Raw genomic sequence first — 23,360 nt, forward strand, 5'->3', positions numbered from 1 at the left:
GAGTACAACGGCACTTAAGAATGCTTGGCTGGATTTGTTAGTCTCCTCCAGGATCACTACGACTCTTATTGAGTGACTTGTTGCTATTGTAGGTTAGATATAACGAAGTTAAGTCTTGTACTTGCTGTGTAATATTTTACTGTTGATTGTTCTTTTACAGGTACAGTCCTGCACTTTTGTGGTTCATGTTGTTTTATTTGTAACTTGTATAACTACATGCTCTTATGGGTCTTCCCTTTTGGCACTTGTTTAGCTTTTTCACAATGTATGCTTCATGTTTTGGCTGCTTGCAATGTTTGGGACTATCTCGTTGTTATGTTCAGTGACCTATGCTCTTTTGTAAAGCTCTCTCTTGGAAGTCGCTTTGGATAAAAGCGTCTGCTAAATGAATAAATGTAAATGTAAATGTAATGTGCAGTCTTTAGTTGGTTCAATGGAGGAACTTGTAAATGACGTCCATATCCAAGCACAGGATGCTCTTCTTAAATGTTTTTCATCTGAGGTAACTGAAGAAGCTCAAGATCAAGTTAAAGACTGTTTTGAGCAGCTTGAAAAACAATTTTCACTCCTCAATACGGAAACTAAGAGGCAAAGATATTTCAAGAAAAAATTGAAAATCATCGAACCAGTAGAACATGTTCTTGGTTTGCGCTATGATGTACGCAAAGATGGAAATAGCGGTCTATACAGTCAAATTCCAGTCAATGACAAATTCATGTATGTACCTATTTTGGGAACCCTTGAGTCAATGTTTACCAACCAGTAACTCAGCAACTGTTTCCAGCAAGTTAAACTTCATGAAGATGGAATTTTCAAAGACATTAATAATGGTTCATATTTCAGAAATCATACATTATTTTCACAGCAAAAACATGCACTTCAAATTCAGCTATATTATGACGATTTCGAAACTGCCAATCCGCTAGGATCTAAAAAAGGAATACACAAACTTGGCTGTGTTTACTTTGCCAACAAAGCTGAATTCGGTTTTGATGAACATTCATTTTGTGGCACTTTTCATTCAAAAGACTTAAAAAAATATGGTTTTGGTCCAATCCTACAGCCTTTTGTTGATGACTTATATATAATTTTGTTGAAGTTTTAGAGGTCCAGGGAACCCAGGTGCCCTTTTCAGATACCCCATTGAAGGGATCTATTATTCAGGTTACTGGTGATAATTTAGCTATACATGGCCTTTTTGGTATGGTTGAGTCGTTCAGTGCAAGTTACTGTTGTCGATTTTGTTTAACTGACAAAGCAAGTTTGCAGTCAGTCTTTAGTGAGGATGACCCAGACTTAATTCTTCGCTCAAAGGAGCTCTACTCTGAACACTGCAATACCATGGCACAAGATCCCTCTCTAATACACTAATTTGGTGTTAAGAGACCCTGTCCTCTAAATGCACTGCAGTTTTTGAATTCCTCAGACAATTATGCAGTGGATATTATGCACGACTTACTAGAAGGTGTTGTTCAGTATGAGTTAAAACTTATTTTTCAGTACTTGGTGAAGGACTTCATATGTTTAAACATCCTTTCACAAAGGATTCAGAGTTTTAACTATGGATACAATGAGAAAAAGAACAGACCCAGTGGAGTCAAAGTTAATGATGATAGCAATGACCTTGGTCTCAATGCCATTCAGTCATGGTGCCTTCTGCGCAATACTCCCTTGATTTTTTGAGATTTAGTTGACCAGAACAACAGTTATTGGAACTTGATTTTACTTTTGATTCAGATCTTCAACATTGTATTCTCACCAATCATAACAGATGGTATGACTTATTATTTGAAGCATTTAATTTCTGACAAACTTTCACAAACTTTTTAAGTTGATGTTTACAGATAAGAGACTGATCCTAAAGCATCATCATTCACTATCCCAGATGTATTAGGAAAATAGGTCCACTTATACATATGTAGTGTATGAGGTTCGAAGGGAAACAGAACTTCTTCAAGTCTGTAAAAAATTTCAAAAACATAACCAAAACACTGGTCAAGAAACATCAACATCAGTTGGCTTTTCATTGGGAGAATTTTTTTTAAAAACGATTTCAGTTTGGTCCTGTTAAACATGTCTTAACTAGCAATATAGAGGGCAGCGAGGTCTTGAGGTCTTGTCAAACTTTGAATGTGTCTAGTGTCTCCACTACTTCCTGGGTGAAATATTATGGAACAGAGTATCAGATTGGAATGTTTGTCTGCACTAGTGTTGAAGATGAAATGCCTATTTTTTATAGGATTATCAATATCATTATAAAGGATGATGAAGCATTTATTTTGACCACCAAAGTTATGACAATGTATATCGATGATCACCTGAATGCATTCAGCATTGAGGAGGTGGATGATGTGTTCACTGTCATTTGTGTGAATGATCTGTTATATTATAGACCTTATGACAGGCAGTTTTCACCTGACAACGATGAGATAACATATATTGTGCCGTACTGCAGTTTTGTCTGATATGCGTAGAATTGTAAAGTCTGAAATTGTAAATGTAAAATGTATTATATACAAAGGTCATTTTCTCTCCAATTTCTGCCATTCATTTTTTATTGAAGTTGATGGGGTATGGGGAATTTTACACCCTAAAGAGTTATTCCTATTTACACCCAGAAGTGTTAGTATTAGTTATTTTAAACACTGAGTGTTGTCACTACACTGGTGTTGGTGTTAAAAAAAACTGTGTTCCTTTTTAACATTTTATTTTAACACTAACACCAGTGTAGTTCAAACCGCACTGGAGTACAAGTCGCACTTTCAATGCAAACGTACCAATGAGCAGCCAACGTTGAGCGAAAGTTCTACTCACGATGGATTACTTGCATATACGCTGCTTGTAATGGATAGCTTGGATAGCTATCTAACTAGACAACATTCACAATCAGGGTGAACACTCAAATTATCTAAACTATAGACCATAGCATTACACATATCAAAACAAAATGAACGCAACAATAGACCCAGGTGAAAAAAAAGTATACTTAAGAGTATTTCAAGCATATTCACATTTTCAATAGTAAATTTTATATATACTAAGAAAAGGTGTACTATCTGTGAATATATAAAAAGTATACTACCGTCATGCTTTTACCAATTTTAACGTTAATACGTTGAACACACTTTTAAAAAATTGTACTACTGTACACTTTTAGTAAATATAATATAAAAAATATATACTTTAAGTAAAACGTATATATAAGTTCTAAAGTGTACAACTGGAACTTTGTGTTTAAACATATTATTTTTATATTTTAAAATGCATGCCAAAAACTTTCTTTGAAACAATGCACTTAAAGCTTACTTTAAAAATAAACATTTTAATATGCTGAAATGTTAGGATATTTTAAGTTACTTTTGAAGTCCCTTCATCAATTCAGCCTTCAGTGTACTGGTATACATTTGCTGTACTGTAGTGTTTAGTACAGTAAAGTACCTCTTTTTTTTCTTTCTTTTGCTTTACAGTTTTCTTGTGCTTGTAGGGCTTCTATTTCGAAGCGGCTTATAGTCCGGTTTTAGAACAAAAAAGTGGCTTCTTTCAAGATCTCTATTTAATGCTCAACACTTGAACGGGGGCTTATTACTTGAGGAATTATTTTCGGTATCGTCTCAGTTGCACTATCAGGGCTTGGAAATAAAGTGACTTGCTAAAGTAGGCAAATGGCTAGTAGAACATAACATTTCATAATAATTTCAGTTAATCAAACAGCTGCAAGACCCAGTAAAATGTTATAGGCTAGCTAGCAAGCTAACGCTAGCATTGCTAACATTACTAATTCAACTTTGGTAGTGTAAACGAGCTCTTTTTAAGCTTGTTTTAGATGTAATTGTATATGATCGTGTGGACCATGGGACACTGACACGGTATCTTTTCAAAACTTGTATTTTACCACTGCTCTTCTTGACATAGCCATTCGAACAGCCCTCACTGATTTCACGTAAACTAATGGTTTCAGCATCAAGCCTAAAGCAACTCCCAAAGGACAAAACACCCTTGTCCTTTGTCACATAGAAAGGTCTGCTACAATAGGCTATCCTCATGATTTGCAAGGTAGCTAACTAAACTTATACAAAAATAATTTCGTAGACATAACAATGGATTCTGCCACTAAATGACCACCAATGCCACTTTATTTCTGGAGATACAACGAAGTGTGTTACATAATGCTGTAAGATCGCCTATACTCGTGCATTGCTCTTGGTACCCAGAATGCCCTGCGGCAAGCTGAAAAGCTACTAAGTTAAGGGCATTAGCTTGGTTAAATAAGCATTGTTTGGAGAATGAGTGCTGACAAAGGTAGGCCCCCAAGGTAATTTATTAAAACAATAGTAGTAGGCTATTATCTTCCTTGCCAGCCGGTAAACATAATATTGAGTTTATTGCAAATTTGTATAATTACCATTAACATAATATAATTTTAAAATTAAGCTGTAACTTAAAGTGCTCTTGGGGCCCCCCTGGTGGTCATGGGGGCCCCAAGCAGCCGCTTAGTTCGCTTATGCCTTGGGCCGGCCCTGCAACGTTGTAATCATAACCTAACTAAAGATCAACATGACTTCAATAGTATTTCAATCGATATGAAACCACAAAACGTACAATAGGTGAAAATGTCCTGCCTACAGCCAGGATAAATGTTATGAAGGCTATCCTACACATTAGGTTAATGTGATATAGAAAATGAAAAAAACGATTTTTATTAGTAAAAATATTTATTTGTAAAAAAAAAAAAAAAACTTTCACTCCTGCTCTTTTTGGCATCCAGCCCCACTGACTGGGGCATAGTGAAGTCATTTTTGTGTGGCCGGGGCAAATGCAAATTCTGAGATTCCTGTCCCCATTTACACTACATTTACACTACATTTAGCAGACGCTCTTATCCATTTGCTGAGTTGGGGCATCTAAAACAGAAAATATACGTCAATGTATTCAGCATCATCTGGATTGTAAAACTCAGCAGCTGACTCGTCGATATCACTCATTTTGAAGCTGACGTCAGAGGGCAATACGGATCCGTATTGACCGGCGAGGAGGGCAATACGCGTGGCTGGCATGACTACCCATTAGCCAATCAGAAGGCTCGTACCGTCGTTGCCATATAATAAAAGCCTACACTACCTAAAGACAAGTGGGGTAACAATTAGTACAATATTGCTGATGTTATGCAACCAGTAGCTGAAAGTGACAGTGTGTAAAGTAGCTAGTGAGAAAGTGGTGAGAATGTATCAGTGTCCAGTCAGAAGCCTGATCGCCCTTAGAAAGAAACTATTCTCCAGTCTACGTGTGCGAGACCGAATGCTTAAATATTGCCCGCCAGAAGGCAACAGGGAAAAAAAGACTGAAGGATGGGTGGTAACAGTCAGCATTCCTGAAGCATCATGTGTGGTAGGTGTTTTGTATGGCTGGAAGCTTCCTGCTGATGATGAACTCAGCAGGCCTGACCACACCACGTAGGGCCTTGCGGCCCCTGTCTATGCATCTACCATACCACACTGTAATGCAACCAGTCAGTATGCTCTCTATTGTGCATCTGTAAAAGTTAGTGAGGATGACTGAGTCCATGCCAAACTTCTTCAGTCTCCTCAGGAAGAACAGGCATTTCCGGGCAGCTTTAACTACCGTGTGAGCAGACCAGATGAGATCATTGCTGATGTTCACCCCAAGGAACCTGACGCAGCTGACCTGCTTGCAGCTGACCTGAAGCAGCATGCTCCTCCTCCTGCCGCCTCCTATAGTCCACAATAATCTCCTTAGTCTTGCTGACATTGAGAGGTTATTGTCCTGACACCATGATGTCAGGGTATCAACCTCCTCTCTGTAGGCTGATTTGTCACTGTCAGAGATGAGGCCCACAATAGTTGTGTCGGCAGCAAACAAGGAGGTTGGAACTGTGCGTTGTAAGGACAGCAAGAGAGGGCTGAGCACACAGCCCTGGGGGGTTGCCAGTGTTGGTGATCAGTGTGGATGAGGTGCGGTCACCTATTCTCACCACCTGTGGTCTCCCCGTCAGGAAGTTGAAGATCCACTTGCATAGGGAGGTGCTTAGTCCAAGGTCCACAAGCTACGAGCTGAGTCTGGAGGGGATTATGGTATTGACTGCTGAGCTGTAGTCAATGAACAGCATCTTCACATACGTATTCCTTTGTCCAGGTGGGAGAGAGCGGTGGGCATTGTCAGGGTGATGGCATTGTCTGTAGACCTGTTGTACAGGTATGCAAACTGCATAGGGTCCAGGGTGGGAAGCAGCGATGAGCAAATGAATGTTTTGACTAGCCACTTGAAGCACTTCATGATGACAGAGGTCAGTGCTGTCGGGCAATAGTCGTTCATGCAGTTGACCTTGGTGTTTTGGGGCACAGGGACGGTGATGGTCCTCTTGAAGCAGGTGGGGAGTACAGACAGGCTGAGGGAGAGGTTAAAGATGTCTCAGTTAAATATAAAAATGTTAAAATCCGACTATTATTGTTATTAACAATTGTTATTGTTGATTTATTTGTTGTTACTTTTAGAACATACAATAAGAACTGACAGTAATGCCAGCCTTTGCAAACACCTTTGCTTGCAAGCTGTGGTTTCTTGTAGCCTTGAGTTATGTGGATCACATGGGCTATAGCACGGATGAGGGACTTCCAGCTAGAAAATCTCTCGAAGCGCTGTGAGCTGAGATGACAGGCTGAGATTATGGTTTTGATTGCAGATACTTAGGGACGGATATCCGTGTCTATAGCATGTTCAACCAATTCAAAGTCTCCTGTCTGGGAGCTACTGTCAGGCTTGGACAAGAAAGCAGGTCCAGTGAGCCACATGGTGTCGCTCAGATGAGCTGCGGGGACGGCTCTTATAGCATGGTCTGCTGGATTGAGGTGAGTGGGGATGTAATGCCACTGGTCAGGGATGGTAGACCTCCGTATCCGCTGGACTCTGTTTTTGACGTAGACATAGAATCTTCTAGTCTCATTGTAAATGTAGCCCAAAACTACTTTGCTGTCTGTATAGAAGCGAGTGGAATTTGGCTCAATGTCAATTTCTGATTTGATAAGTTCAACTACTTTGACTGCGAGCAAAGCTGCACATAACTCCAGGCTAGGGATTGTGAGTTCAGGTTGTGGTGCTAGTTTTGCCTTTCCCAACACAAATCCAATGTAGACTTTTCCATTCTCATCTGTGGTTCTGAGGTAAGCTACTGCTCCTATGGCTTTAGTAGATGCGTCTGAGAAGATGCACAGTTCTCTGAACTTGGCTTGAGACGATGAGATTGGAGCATAAGTTCTTGAGATGTGAATATTTTGGAGTTCCTTGAGAGAGTCTTTCCACGTAGACCAGATCTGCTTCTTTTCCAGTGGCAGTGGATGCCCAGTCGGATGTCTCAGTGGTGAGTTTCCGTAGCAAGGCCTTACCTTGGATGGTCACAGGTGCGAGAAAGCCTAAGGGGTCATACAGGCTGTTGACTGTAGACAGAACACCTCTGCGAGTGAAGGGTTTCTCTTTATCTTCGACCCGGAAGGTAAACGTGTCTGTCTTTCCCAGTTAAGGCCAAAGCTACGCTGCATGGGAAGGGCGTCGGTGCCGAGGTCCAGGTCTTTGAGCTCATTAGCGTGATCATCAGAAAGGAATGCCTTCATGACCTCTTTGCTGTTTGAAACTATCTTCGAGCATCTCCTGGGTTCTCTTAAGTAAACTGACAGCAGCCTCGACTGTGGGTAAGGACTTCAGCCCGTCGTCTACGTAAAAGTCCCTTTCGACAAACTGGCAGACGTCTGAGCCAAATTCTGCTTCGCCTTCCTGTGCAGACCTTTTGAGGCCATATATGGCCACAGCTGGAGATGGGCTGTTGCCGAACACCTGGACCCTCATGCGATACTCTTTGATGTCCTTTTTGAGGTTGTTATCTTCAAACCACAGGAACCTTAGAAAGTTCCTATCTTGTTCACTGACCATGAAGCAGTGAAACATTTGTTGGAAATCCGCTGTAATGGCAATGGCGTCTTTGCGAAACCGGATAAGCACTCCTAGAAGGGTGTTGTTAAGGTCTGGTCCTGTCATGAGAACATTATTCAAAGAGACTCCTTCATGCTGGGCACTGGAGTCAAATACCACCCGAATCTGCCCTGGCTTCTTTGGATGGTATACACCGAAGGTTGGAAGATACCAAGACTCTTCATTTTCTTTTAGAGGGGGTGCCAATTCAGCGTGTTTGTTTAAGAAGATCTTCTCCATGAATGACAGGAAATTCTTTTTCATTTCTGGTTTCCGATCGAAGTTTTGTCTGAGAGAGGAGAGGCGATGACATGCCTGTGCTCTGTTGTTCGGTAGGCGGCGTGTTTTGGCTTTAAAAGGCAGTGGAGCCACCCAGCTGTTAGTTTCGTATTTATGGAACCCTTTTTCCATGGTTTGCAAGAAGGCATCAGCTTCAATGGAGGGGGCTTACATGTTGTCTCTCTTGGTTCTCTTAAAGACCATGCACCCCAAATGACTTTCTTTGTTGTTGGAGGAAGATGTGTTACTGTTACACTGTTCGCAGTGGAGGGATTGTCGAGCGCTGTCAATTTTTTCCTTTATTACGAAGCGATTGGGACAGGGCTGAAAGAGGGAAGGACGACCATTTTCCAGCGTGTGGGTGAGGTAGGTGTTTACAGTGGTTGGTTTGTGAGCGCCTCCCAAGCATACAGTTCCTACAATGACCCATCCAAGGTCAAGTTTCTGGGCATAGGCAGAGTCGTGAGGGCCGTTGATTTGTTCCCTTACTTTATGGACCCGTATCATGTCTCTTCCAATGAGAAGCATGATGGGAGCCTTTGGGTCAGGCTCAGGAATCTGGTGAGCTATGCTTCTCAGGTGAATGTGGTACAGAGCAGCCTCACAAGTTGGAATTTCAGACCGATCGTTTGGGATTTGATTACATTCAATGAGTGTTGGCATAGTAAGACACGTCTGTTCATCGGAGGACTCAATTTGGAAGCCGTTGGCCCTCCTGCCAGCTGTTTCAATTACTCCAGCACATGTCTTGAGAGAGTATGGTGAGTTGGGGCCTTCTATTTGGAAGAAATCAAAGAACTTGTTGCGGGCCAATGATCTGTTGCTTTGGTCATCTAGGATTACATAAACATTGACAGACTTCTCTTTGCTGCCAGCTGGAAACACCTTTACGAGGCAGATCTTTGAACATGACTTGCCACTGAGACCTCTGCTGCAGACTTGAGTGCATTTTGACGTAACATCACCTAACAAACTGTCGTCTCTCTCCCTGCCATGCTCTGTTGCATGGCCTGTAGAAATCCAAGGGGCTGGTCCAGGGTGGAGAGCTGTGGTGTGCCCTTCGCTATTACACTCTGTGCATTGTACATCCATCTTACAGTTCTTTGCGAGATGCGTTGATGATGCACAGCACCTGAAACAGATGCTATTTTCCCTTAAGAAAGCTTTGCGTTCCTCCAGGGGTTTCATCCGAAAGCCACGGCACTTCTGGAGAGAGTGAGGTTTCTTATGCAGCGGGCATTGTCTAACATACTCGTTGTTTGTTCTCTGTATTCCATTTGTGTTGGCTGGGGTGTTTGATGGGTGGAACGACCCACTGGGGGACACATATTTTATGGACTTAAAAAGATGTTCTCTGATTGTTGTGCTTTGGGGGAGGCTTCTCTGGTTTAGGGGGACCTACAGTAGACATGGTGAGGTCAAAGCTAGGGTCGTTCCTGGTTCTTGCTTCATTGCAGATAAAGTCCACAAAAAAGAGAAAGGGGGAAAAGGGGCATTGTGCTGCTGCTTGTACTTTGAGCCCTGGTAGATCCACTTCTCTTGGAGATTGTAGGGTATCTTTAGGACTATGGGGGCAATACCTCTACACGTGTCTAAGAAGGTGAGACCAGGGAGATCTCCTTCAGCCTTGGCAGTGAGAAGCTCCATCAGTAGGTCACCAAGCTCTCTCAGTTTGGGGTAATCCTTATTGGAGATTTTGGGGAAGACGTCAAGTCTTTTGAATAGAGCACTTTCGTGATTGTGAAGGGCTGATTGGAGTATTGTTCCATGTGGTGAGGTGTGAAGTTATGTTGTCGTTTACAAGAGATGGGTCGAAGGATGGGTCTTGTATTAGACCTTTATCGAAGATGGCTTCTATTTCTGGGATGGACTGGGTATTTGATTTAGGGAGGCATTGCACATAAGATGAGGTGCGTTGCGTTGAATCATGAGGTTTAAAATGAAGATCAGAAGTGCAGCTGCGCCTCTCGTTATCGAAGTCTGTGGCTGCTTCTAGAGTTTCTAAGTAAGGACAAGTATTTTTTCTGAATAAAATGAAGATATTACAGAGACAGCATGCTATATACATTTCTTATTATGAAAGTTTGGACATTTAGAAAACATGAGAAAAGCTCAGTTTTGCCAAAAGAAATAATGTTTACTTTGGTAACCTTGACAACCGTATCAACGGACACAGCTGGAGCTTTGTTCTTTGACATCAGATATTTATCTTCACAACATTTCAAAACCACAATATCTTACCAAAGATGCTATCAAAGGGGCCAAAAACCAATGATGAAACACAAGCTATGTAGGCATGAACAATTATGATACAGAAGCTGCGTCAACTGAAACAATGTAACAAGACGTGAAGCACTTGCGGGCAATGACGTCACCATGCCACCCGCACCAGCAACAAACTCAAAACATAACAGCAACAAACTCAAAACATTACAGTTTTCTTGATGTTTTAACTGTTATAACATGTTTTGTGGAAGATTGTGGCTGACTCCTCCCACCCTGGACATTCCCTGTTTCAGTCACTCCCCTCTGGCAGAAGGCTGCGGTCCATCAGGACCAAAACCTCACGCCATACAAACAGTTTCTTCCCTTCCGCTGTTGGCCTCCTCAACAAGGCCAAAGCTCACACTGACTGAATGTCCTTAAAAAACTATTTACATTTTGCACTACACTCAATTCCTGTAATTATTTGTATTTTATATTGTATTCTATATTGTAAATTGGCAACTTATATTTTACTTTATTGTATATTTTATTTTAATTATATTCCACTTAGTATTGCTAGTTTATGTATCCTTAGTATAGTTAGACCACATATCTAAATTTAATGTTTAAATTTATGTTTACTGTATGCACCTTCCTGCCAAAGCAAATTCCTTGTCTGTGCAAACTTTCATGGCGAATAAATCCCATTCTGATTCTGATTCTGATTTCTGTGGGTGTTTATACATGGTAAAGGTGTTTTGTGAAGATGTTTAGCAGATAGTCCGTTTTTGGGACTTTCATTTTTTATTGCTTTAAAGTGCTTTTCAGCTCCTGAGTAGCGTGTTCATGCATTTACAATGTTGGCATGTAACGTCTGGCAGAATGGTTTACTTTTTACCATAACTGTTATAACATGTTTCTGTGGCTGGAGTGGTCTGTAGCTGAAAAGCACTATAAGCACTCAAAAAAATCTAAGTCTCAAAAACGGAATTCAAAGGTCTTTTGTAAAGGTGTTTAGCCATTAGATTCCGTTTTTGAGACTTTGATTTTTTGATTGCTTTAAAGTGCTTTTCAGCTCCTGAGTAGCGTTTTCAATGCATTTATAATGTTGGCATGTAACTTCTGGCTGAATGGTTTACTTTTTACTTTAACTGTTATAACATGTTTCTATGGCTGGTTTATACATTGTAAAGGTGGTTAGCCATTATATTCAGTTTTTGAGACTTTGATTTTTTGATTGCTTTTAAGTGCTTTTCAGCTCTTGAGTAGCGTTTTCATGCATTTAGAATGTTGGCATGTAACTCCTGGCTGAATGGTTTACTTGATGTTTTAATTGTTACAACATGTTTCAGTGGGTATTTACACATGGTAAATATGTTTTGTGAAGATTTGTAGCCATGAGATTCCGTTTTTGAGACTTTCAATTTTCAATAGCTTTAAAGTGCTTTTTGCCTTCGGCTAGCGCAAACCATTGTAATCTCACATATATATTGTTATTATTGTTTTTCTGTTTCTCTTTATTGTGAGAATGCTGTTAAGCATTTCACTATTATTTTTCTGTTTCTCAGTTCTTCCGCCGTTTTTTGGCCTTTACATTTACATTTAGTCATTTAGCAGACGCTCTTATCCAAAGCGACTTACAGTAAGTACAGGGACATTCTCCCCGAGGCAAGTAGGGTGAAGTGCCTTGCCCAAGGACACAACGACACGTGCACCAGCCGGGAATCGAACTGGCAACCTTCAGATTACTAGCCCGATGCTCTACCCGCTCAGCCACCCGACACCCGACTTTAACTAGTCCTGCATACTTTCACCGATTCCTACAATTTTGCTATCAAAACGTTCAGCTCCTTCAGGAGATGATGGCTATGACTTCTGGTATTTCTCACTTTTATACTTTTTAGACAATTGAGGTTTTTGTGCAAATTATTCTCCCATTAAAAGTAATGGTAAGCTCCTTCTTGTGGCTGCTCTTTTTCTGGTATTCCACTAAATTGTCAAACAAATTCCTCTGACGTTCATATAGTTTATCTTACAGAAACAAGTTATACCTTAAAATGTAGGAAAACTTGTCCTCTTTCAGCCAATGTAACTACTAAAGAGCTCACATTTACAGATTTTCAGCTTTGAGCCTTGAAGCGAGAGCAGCCTTTCAAATTCTCTCACTAACTTCAATGGAGAGGTGGGTAAAATTCGTCAGATAATTTCGAAAGTAGACGTATTTTTAAACTGCCGGTAGAGTCGTATTTCTGACCGCACAGACATATAAAGGACATGTCTGGTTTCGGGAGAGTCTTGGGTCTCGGAAAATATCCTCATTTTTTGGATTGGACGTATAGTTTTGCGTCTAGGTTAACTTGTTTGAGGTGTCGAATCCAGCTAAATTCGTGTTTCTCTGCCCAGCTCGTTAGCGAGCACAGCTGCTCCATTGCCGTGGCAACCAAACAAACACACACCAGGAAACCAAAAGGAACACGTTTTCAAGACTGCAGGTAGAGTCTATTTCTGACTGTACAGACATATAAAGAATATCTCTGGTTTCGGCAGAGTCTTGGGTCTCGGAAAATATCCTATTTTTTTGGGATTGGACGTACAGTTTTGCGTCTAGGTTAACTTGTTTGAGGTGTGGATTCTAGCTAAATGTGTCATTCTCTCTGCTCAGCTCGTTAGCGAGTACAGCTGCTCCATTGCAGTGGCAACCAAACAGACACGCACCATGAAAGCAGAATTGGGTAACGTTATGGAAACTGCAAAAAGAGTTGTATTTCTTACCGCACAGACACATAAAGGATATCAATGGTTTCGGCAGAGTCTTGGGTCTCGGAAAATATTCGTTTTTTAGGGGATTGGACGTGTAGTTTTGCGTCTAGTTTAACTTGTTTGAGGTATGGATGCTAGGCAAATTTCTGTTATTCTCGACGAACCAATAAAGTTCATCATTCATCAAACCCGATTATTAGCAATTGTCGGTTCATGCCAATAATACAATTACTCCGTTTACATGTGTAATTAGTAATGCGATTACTCAATAAACACGTCTACATGATTCTTTTTTATTAATCGTTGTATGCTTCACGGACGAAACTTGCACCATCATCCTTCTGCAACAAAGTGTCGCCATGTCTTCTTGTATCGGCCCTACTGCTGTATGTTTGAATCCTACTAAGAAAGCCGAGTAAATGCACTCAATGTTAGGCTACATCTGCTACTTACTATCTCAACTATATTTTCAGCTGTTAAAACGATAATATTCTTGTTGTGACTAGCTAGCCTACTTCTTCTCTGTTTAACAGTTGAGCTTTAGCTTCTCCCTCATTGTAGGCTATTTTAGCTCTTAGCTTTGTTAGATCATGCAGTTCAGCTTCCACACTGCCTCTTTTGTGTGACTCAAACATTTTTGAAATTCATTTCAGCTTTCAGCTTGCTGGTATTTTCTCATTTCAGTATTTTCAGCAATAAAAAAAAAAAAATGTATAATAAAACAAACGTTCAGCTCCTTCAGGAGATGTGTGCTGTGTTTTGGTATTTCTCCCTTTTATACTTAAAAAAATGTTAAGGTTATTGTGCAAATTATTCTCCCTTTAAAAGTAATGGTAAATCCTTTCAAATCATTAAAAAAGCTTCCTCTTTCAAACTTAACTTCTTCAGCATACTTTCAGTCCTCCTCTTTCAAACTTAACTACTTCAGCATACTTTCAGATAGAGACACCATTCAACCTTTAAAATGTTCACAAGACATTCAGCTTATAACTTTCTACTAAATTTTCACTATTTTCAGCTTTTTTAGCATGGTCAGCTATCCCCATTCAGGTTTTCAGCATTCTCACTGCTGTTTCGCAGGAACAGCCTTTTCTAGTTGTGAGAATGCTGTTCAGCATTTTCACTATTGTTTTTCAACTTCTCAGTTCTTCCGCCGTTTTTTGGCCTGCATACTTTCACCGATTCCTACAATTTTGCTATCAAAACGTTCAGCTCCTTCAGGAGATGATGGCTATGACTTCTGGTATTTCTCACTTTTATACTTTTTAAAGAATTAAGGTTTTTGTGCAAATTAAACATTTAGCTCCTTCTTGATTGTTATGATTGAGCAGCCAGCAGAGTGGCACACTCTGCTGGCTGCTCTTTTTCTGATATTCAACTAAATTGTCAAACAAATTCCTCTGACGTTCATATAGTTTATCTTACAGAAACAAGTTATACCTTAAAATGTAGGAAAACTTGTCCTCTTTCAGCCAATGTAACTACTAAAGAGGTCACATTTACAGATTTTCAGCCTTGAGCCTTGAAGCGAGAGCAGCCTTTCAAATTCTCTCACTAACTTCAATGGAGAGGTGGGTAAAATTCGTCAGAGAATTTCGAAAGTAGACGTGTTTTTAAACTGCCGGTAGAGTCGTATTTCTGACCGCACAGACATCTAAAGGACATTTCTGGTTTCGGGAGAGTCTTGGGTCTCGTAAAATATCCTCATTTTTTGGATTGGACGTATAGTTTTGCGTCTAGGTTAACTTGTTTGAGGTGTGGATGCTAGCTAAATGTGTCATTCTCTGCCCAGCTCGTTAGCGAGCACAGCTGCTCCATTGCCGTGGCAACCAAACAGACACGCACCATGAAAGCAGAATTGGGTGACGTTTTGGAAACTGCCTAAAGCAGGGGTTTTCAAAGTGTAAGACAGTGAGCCTCCCTTGAGAGAACATCAAGTCACCGGGGCCTCCCCCATTATAACGGGGTCATATCATTATTTTTATAGGGTATTTCACACTGTTCTTTAAGGTCTCCAAATAGGGTATGTAACATTGGTTGGGCTGAAAATGTCCCGGCTGCTGTTCTATGCGCCCTAATGCACCCTGTGAAATAGCCCTTGAATAAAACGAGAGGGTTTCTTCTTTCCATGGTATGCTCATGAATATATAGATGAGCTGCGCGCTGATTGGTTGGTTTACAACGGGTGAAGCTGCGGATCAAAGCGCAACATGGCCAACAGTAGGCCTACTCACTGAAACATCGAAGTTGGAGACTTGAAATAAAAACGTATAAATAAACCTATTGTGTCTGCACAACACTGTTTTCAACAGACTGGCTAGACATTATTTGAAATGATAACGTTAGTTGTTTCCACTTCTGTTGTCGAGCAAACGGGATCAACATAGGCAGTGCCCACCACGCGCATTGTGCGTAGGGCACAAAGTGCTGAGGGGGCACCAAAAATAGCCTAATGAAAAATCATCATAGTCATAATAATTATAAAACGCCTACATATATTATTTTAGTATAGAAATATTAAGCTCTTTTTAGGCATGTATATCACAAAACAGCCAGAACAAGAGATATAGTTAATTGACATTTTTTTATCGGTAAAGTTGCTGTCACTGCTAGCTAAAAATGTTTCGTGTCAAGTATATGTCAGGACTGAGAGATTGATTAAATGACATTAAAATATGTATATATATTTGTGTATTCTATTCCATACATCTACAAAATGATTATTTTCCAGAAAGCTATTTTTTTTTTTTTTATATAATTTTAAAAATATATATTTGCCGCCTCCCCTGAAACGCATTGGCGCGCCTCCCCTGAAACTCTCTGGCGCCCCCCAGGGGAGGCGCGCCTCACACTTTGAAAACCCCTGGCCTAAAGAGTTGTATTTCTGACCGCACAGACACATAAAGGATATCAATGGTTTCGGCAGAGTCTTGGGTCTCGGAAAATATCCGTATTTTTGGGATTGGACGTACAGTTTTGCGTCTAGGTTAACTTGTTTGAGGTGTGGATTCTAGCTACATTTCTCATAATCGAGCTAGCGTGATGCCTCTCCATAACTAGGCTAATAACGGTTCGATTTTTTTTCCACAATCGACCAAATTGGCCAAACAAGCTATGTACATTCAGCTTAAAGTGTACATAATCTAGCTAGATCGTTTTCATTTTAGCAAGTTTCACAGAAATCTGCAAAAATCGAGGCTCAAGACAGTCATAGCTGACCGTCACGAACAGCCAAACCAGGGCTGGGGTAAGTGTTTGCTGCAGCTGGCGTTAATCCTACCAACAAATGCTTCGTAACTGAAGTATTTACTTTTTATTGGCGATATTGACAACAGAGGTTAAGGAACTTGTCCTTAATCCAAAGATGGTCTCAGTTTTCAATTTGAAGCAGTAGATGTAGCTTATGTAGGAAATATTCCATTGCATCCTCTCTCTACCGGTTATGCCTACAGTACGGTGTTAATAAATACCACTTTGACACACTTGCAAGAAATGATCCGCTGGTTAGATGTAGCATGATCTTGTTATTTACCAGAAAAAAACTCACCAGGGACAGACAACATCAGCGACCCTGTACTATGAATTATTATTTTGATGTAATCTTAAATTAAGTGTCTGAACAGGACAGGGTGTGCAGGCACGCATGATTAGTTTCTCCTCCGTTTCGTGATTCTAGGTTAGAAATGTTGCCAGTCTATTGCCAATGACCAGCGGTTGATACATTTTTCCAGCAAGTTCCAGTCATTCCAGTGTTGTCCTCTTACCTTCAAATTCGTTCAACCCAGACTTCAGCAACTGGTTTTCTGCTCAATTTTCACAGTTTCCTGCAGCTCATCTTTCTGAAATGTTCCCCTTTTTGTTTTGCATTTTTCTTCTTATTTTCTTCCGTTTTCTGCCTTCATCTTGCTCCAGGTCCTTTCAAAAATACATTTCACAGCAGTATCTTCCAACTGCCAGTACTTTAGCATTTTTTTCCCTCTTTTCTGTACTTTTCTGCCTTCATCTTGCTGCAGGTCCTTCTTAACATACATTTTAGACCTTTTGAAACTCCAGCAATTTTTTTTTGCTAAATGTTCACATTTCTATGCGTTGTTTCTCTTCTTTCTGATTTGTTTCACTTTGTTTAGCATTTTTCTTCTCTTTTCTGTAGTTTTATGCCTTCGTCCACCTCCAGCTTCTGTTTAAAATACCTTTCGGTCGCTTTGAAGCTTCAGCTTTTAACTTTCAGAAAACTTTCAACATTTTCAGCTTTTTTAGCATGGTCAGCTATCCCCATTCAGGTTTTCAGCATTCTCACTGCTGTTTCGCAGGAACAGCCTTTTCTAGTTCTTTTTGCCCCCCTAAAACTTTGTCAATATTTGGATTACATAGACAACCGAGGTGTCAAAAGTTTTGTCTTGGTAGAGATTGAGTTGCTTGTATTTGGATTTACGTTCCGTTGCACAGTTTAGGAGGTTACAACGTTTTTGTGCCATTTGGCTTTGTAGAGAAAGCAATTTTGAGTGGAACTGCAATCTCGCATTTTTTATTTAGGTTGTGACAGTCTTCGAAATCTGAGCAAGTGCAGGTCGCCCGTGAGACCGCCTCGTCTTTTAGGCGGCAGCCATGATAGAAAGCGTCATAGTAGTAATTTTTGTAGCAAATTTTCTAGTTCAATTTTACACCAAAAAACAGAAAGAGGGAAACATCATGACGATATGGCTATTGTGAAAACAGCCAAGTGGTGAGATTTTAATATAGGTTGCTGTAAAAACGTTGATTTGTTTGCTACGTGAGAGCCTGTCAGCCTCCATTGACGATTGCGGAAGTAACAACACAGTGAAGTCAACAGTGTTGACAGTCAACTGACGATCTGCGTCTGGTGAGTATTTTCTTAATTTCGTACCAGGGTCAATTCTACATCTAAATGGACAGCAGTGTTTTAAAGATATGGCGATTGCGACAGCCAGCGGGTCAGCATATAGTTTGTTATTTGTGTAAAACTTTGAATTGGAGTTTTACCGCGTCTTGTTTTGACGTTAGCCTCAAAGTCACATACTCGGCTCGCCCACTGGCAGTGTAGTAGTAGGCTACAGTACTGTCTTCAATGCCATTTAATGGCTAAACATTATTGTCTTATTACACGGCTGTTCTTAATGCTGTAGAATGCTCCATTCACTTGAATGGGGCTTCCCAACGTTCTGCGGTGAACAATTTTCTCATATTTGACTGTTGCTATGCATATTTGACCGCTGTCAAGGGAAGTGGCCTTTTTGCCTCGGATTCAGGTCTTTCGTAGCACTCCGCAAGTAGTCCGGTAACTTTTCAACCCCAGCGTACTCTGTTGCTTAGCGACGTCAGTTGATTTGAAGCCAAAATAATGCTCAAAGTCTATACAGTTCAACGTCTTTGGCGAACTATTTCTCTGCTGATCATCAATACGAATGGTAAATACATTGTAAAAAGACACACTGTGTTAAGTCATTTTTGTTGGCAGGTAGCCGTGTAATAAGCGGGATAATGTAAAGAACGCCGGTCATTATCGGGGAAATAAGCCCCTTCGGCTTCGCGTCGCATTATCCCTTACAAAAGAAACGTTCTAATTTCCTGCGCTTTCAAACAATCAGTGGAGTGTGGATAGCAAGGGCAGCTAGCTTGCCTCTAGCAAACTGCTTTTGAATTAGCCATGTCCCCCTAAATTAATATCGAACTTATTTACGTTTTGGGGGGCTTATTTTCAGTTAGCAGCAATGTTCCCTCAAAAAAAATTCTGCACTGAGCAAATAGAAATCTGTCAGAGCGCAAACCTCAGTACTCTGAGCAAAGTTTGCAGAGAACTCCGCTAGCTTCTTCGTAGCTAAATATATCAGAAAGCTTCATCAGCCTACCTGGACCATCGCTTGTGTCCGTTTGAACAATTTCATCAAGCCATTTGAGTTTAAATGTAAAATTGCCCCTTTTTGGGGCGCATGTGACAAGGGCGTAGGTTTGGTCTCAGCTTTGGTAGGGACACTTTTTAGGTAATTGGTTCAGGTTTTATAGAGCTGTAGGCTACTAGGCCTACATAATCTGTACTGGACTTCTGAGCAATGACATCTTATATGATGCATACATTTGGGCATCCCAATTTATAGCAACTTTTTACTATCTACAAGTATAAGTGTGAATGATGAACATTCATGGGTAGGGCTGTCACGATAACTACTTTTTCTTGTGCGATATATTGCACCCAAATTAATTGCGATAAACGATATTATTGCACACACGTCAATTGTAATTTTCAGTCCATCCCCCCCTCCCCCCAAGGCGAGTTTTCATGGCTGTTCGCGCGTCTATGTCGCGTCACTCCATCATCTCTTATTATTTACAACGTTAACTGGGCTACTTGGTTGGTGTTGCCTTTTCAGCTTGAGATATACAAGGTGTGGCGTGAGAGCGTGTGAAATGGTTGAAATGCGTGTCTCACGGCCAATGCGTGAGAGTTGGCAGTCCTGTGTTTGTCAAAAGTTTGCAGCATATTTGTAAATGCTGTTTTTTTGACCGTGTTTAATGGCTGCATCTCTTTGGCTATATAGCGAGTTACGCTATCCGTGAGTGTGCGCAATTTCGCGCTGTCACGTTTATATTTGCACTGTCGGGAAAAGGCATCTGTAACAGAACTGTACGGAAGACCCCTTTCCAGCTCCAGTTGTAGTTGTTGTTCAGAGGTTGAAAAACTGGGTGGGATAGACAGTTATGTATTGCTAGGTGAGATGTTAGGTTAGTTGCCTCTTCGTTTCCACTTGTTTTAAACAAAGTTGACATACCGGCGCGTTAATTGGCTCTCATCTCTAAAGACAAAATGTTCCCACACCGGAGCTGCTGAATGCGGCTTTAAAACCAAGTCCATTTTTACTTGTTCTTCCTGACTAGCTGTAGATTTCACAAAACAGAACACTTTATAACACAGTGAGTTCACGCCTTCTCTTCACCTGTCGGTGTCCGCTCTGTGTGTGTGGAGACGCTAGTCCCGCTTGCGCATTAGACACAGAAAGCAGACAAGATGACTGAGGCAGCGGGATCGACTAAAATGTTGGTGACATTAATGTAAAAATCAATATAATCATTATTCGTTATAAAAATGATCAGTTGCAATATATCGCACCACCAAAAATTATTGCACTCATTTCCATATACCGTGCGATAAGTCAATATATTGACTATTGCGACAGGCTTATTCATGGGTAACATTGTCTAATCATCCCTTATAAAACTGCAATTTAATGCAGTATTTACCAAAATGGACAATTCAACTTCTCACCTGAACCCCTGATGCTGATTCATCACCAACCTACTCTACATCTGTATCTTCAGGGTGCTGTTTTTCCTGCACAGTATCACACATCAATTTAATACAGACGCTAACCATGCTTAGTTGACTGCTGACATTGGTCGAGATTACAGGGATAGGCATATTACTATCCAGGGGATATATCAGGACATATCATATAGGCCTACTTATTACCAGTTAATGTCACTTTTGAGTTGCTAGCCTTCTGGTACTAGGCTAAACTTGCACGGTCCCATTATGTGGGTAGGTTAGCTTTATCCTTCTGGCTTCAACAAGACAAGCTGCTGTTAACACACTGGTCGAAAGATTGCAGACGCTAGGGATAGATTGAATACAAGCAAAAGTTACATGCTCCACTACACTAACAACTTTCAAAACATGTTTCCATTGTAGAATGGGTGTCGATGTAAGGCCAGCAGGTTTGCACTGTGTGTAGTTTTCCTATTAGCTGACTAACAACGACCTGCTGCTAGCTACTTACTCTCTGGGTGGTGAAAAAACTTCTCTTGTCTCTCTTTTTTTTGGGTGACATTTTCCTATCTATAAAGCACACAAGGGTCAAAAATATCAATGCTGAGACCAAACAAAATACTAATATGAGGCTTTATTATTTCATGGCGTACTGAGTGCCAGCTCTCTTTCTGCAAGTCACAATTCACGAAGTGTTTCTGACTCCGCCTGCCACTTCAGCCAATTAAATGACATCGTCTTGTCTCGCAGGCTTGAGGGCGCATTGGTTAACTTGGAAATGTATTTTTCACCTTTCTGGGCAACGAATATAGTAAAGATAATAATACAAATGAGTTTTGCAAATATATGTGGCAAATATTTTTTTCAGAAATTAACAAAATATTGGTGGGGACAATTTTATCTTTCCAAACTTTGGTCGTGACTAGTCCCTATGGACCCTACACAAACTTACGCTATTCGCCTGTAAAGGTAACGTTTCTTGAGCTTGAGCAGAGCGCCAGGGTCGTTGTTTTGTTTGCGCCTAGAGTGACATTGAAATGTATGAAGTGGGCTTCGCCGGATTTCGCCAATCAACTGAACATTTATTGGTTTTATAAAATAATTTTATAAAAAAATATACAGATTTTATTTTGTGCGCGGTCTGGAAAATCTAGTGCGCGGGTCCTTCAACTGGTTTGCGCGGCCGTGCAGGCGCGCAGCTTAGAGGGAACATTAGTTAGCAGACTGTACTATTTGAATCTTCTTCAGATTTACCAGAGACGATCTTCAGACCAAGCCTCACAAAAGTTATCGAAAAAAATGTTGATGCTCAAAACCGTTTGTCCGTGACAGCCAATCAAAGTAATCAGGAAAGCCACCAAACAGGAAATTAAGTAATATCTAAGCAGTTCTTTGAGACAGTGACACCAAATTTGGTACGCCTACTCGGAAGCTTATTCTGATTATGTCCTCCAAAACTTGTGTCATGTGAGTAACAGGGGGCGTGGGCGGAAGCATAAATGTGTTTTGGCTAATAAATGTTGAAGTGTTTACCTTAATAAAGTAATTTATTTGTCTGTTGATGTCTTGTGAGATATTGAGCTTGACCATCGATAATATTTCATAACAACCGAATTGACGCGGCCGCCATTTTGGATTTAATGGAAAAGTGTAAAAACCTTTTGCACGCCCCAAATTTTGTCCGATGTTTACTAAATTTGGCACGGATGATATTGTGACTTAATTGTTGCGCAAGTGCTATGGAGGCCATGTCCTGCTCTGGACTGCTTGGCCCCTCCATTGCTGCTTGCAGCTATATTTATTATTATTGGGGTGTGCTTGCCTTTGGCTAGCACAAACCATTGTAATCTCACATATATATTATTATTTATTTATTTTCCCACCCCTAAAACTTTGTCAATATTTGGACTACTTAGACAAACAAGGTGTCAAAAGTTTCGTCTTGGTAGCGATTGAGTTGCTTGTATTGGGATTTACGTTCCGTTGCACAGTTTAGGAGGTTACAACGTTTTTGTGGCGTCAAAGTGCCTTTAGTCGACGAAGGGTAATCTGTGCTAGCTACGTCACCACGTCAACACACGTTAGCAACGACGCATGGATTCAACGTGATAGAGACATTCTAGCACGGAAGTTGGAGCTCGGATTACGAGTGAAAAATACCACCCCAAAAAAATCCCAACCATTTGGCTTTGTAGAGAAAGCGATTTCGAGTGGAACTGCAATCTCGCATTTTTGATTTAGGTCGTGACAGTCTTTGAAATTTGAGCGAGTGCAGGTCGCCCGTGAGACCGCCTCGTCTTTTAGGCGGCAGCCATGATAGAAAGCGTCATAGTAGTGTTTTTTGTAGCTAATTCTCTAGTTCAATTTTACACCAAAAAACAGAAAGAGGGAAATATTATGACGATATGACTATTGTGAAAACAGCCAGGTGGTGAGATTTTAATATAGTTGTTGTAAAAACGTTGATTTGTTTGCTACTTGAGAGCCTCTCAGCCTCCATTGACGATTGCGGAAGTAACAACAGTGTTGACACTCAGTCAACTGTCGATCTGCGTCTGGTGAGTATTTTCTTAATTTCGTACCAGGGTCAATTCTATATCTAAATTGACAGCAGTGTTTTAAAGATATGGCGATTGCGACAGCCAGCGGGTCAGCATAGTTTGTTATTTGTGTAAAACTTGGAATTTGAGTGAGACTGCGTTTTGTTTTGACGTTAGCCACAGAGTCACAGACTCGGCTCGCTACACTGGCAGTGTAGTAGTAGGCTAGAGTACTGTCTTCAATGCCACAGCTATAGCTAAACTTTATTATGTCTTATTACACGGCTGTTCTTAATGCTGTAGAATGCTCCATTCACTTG

This window comes from Hypomesus nipponensis, chromosome 2, assembly GCF_054491055.1.
Source record: "Hypomesus nipponensis isolate SF chromosome 2, ASM5449105v1, whole genome shotgun sequence".
In the NCBI taxonomy this organism is placed as follows: Eukaryota; Metazoa; Chordata; class Actinopteri; order Osmeriformes; family Osmeridae; genus Hypomesus; species Hypomesus nipponensis.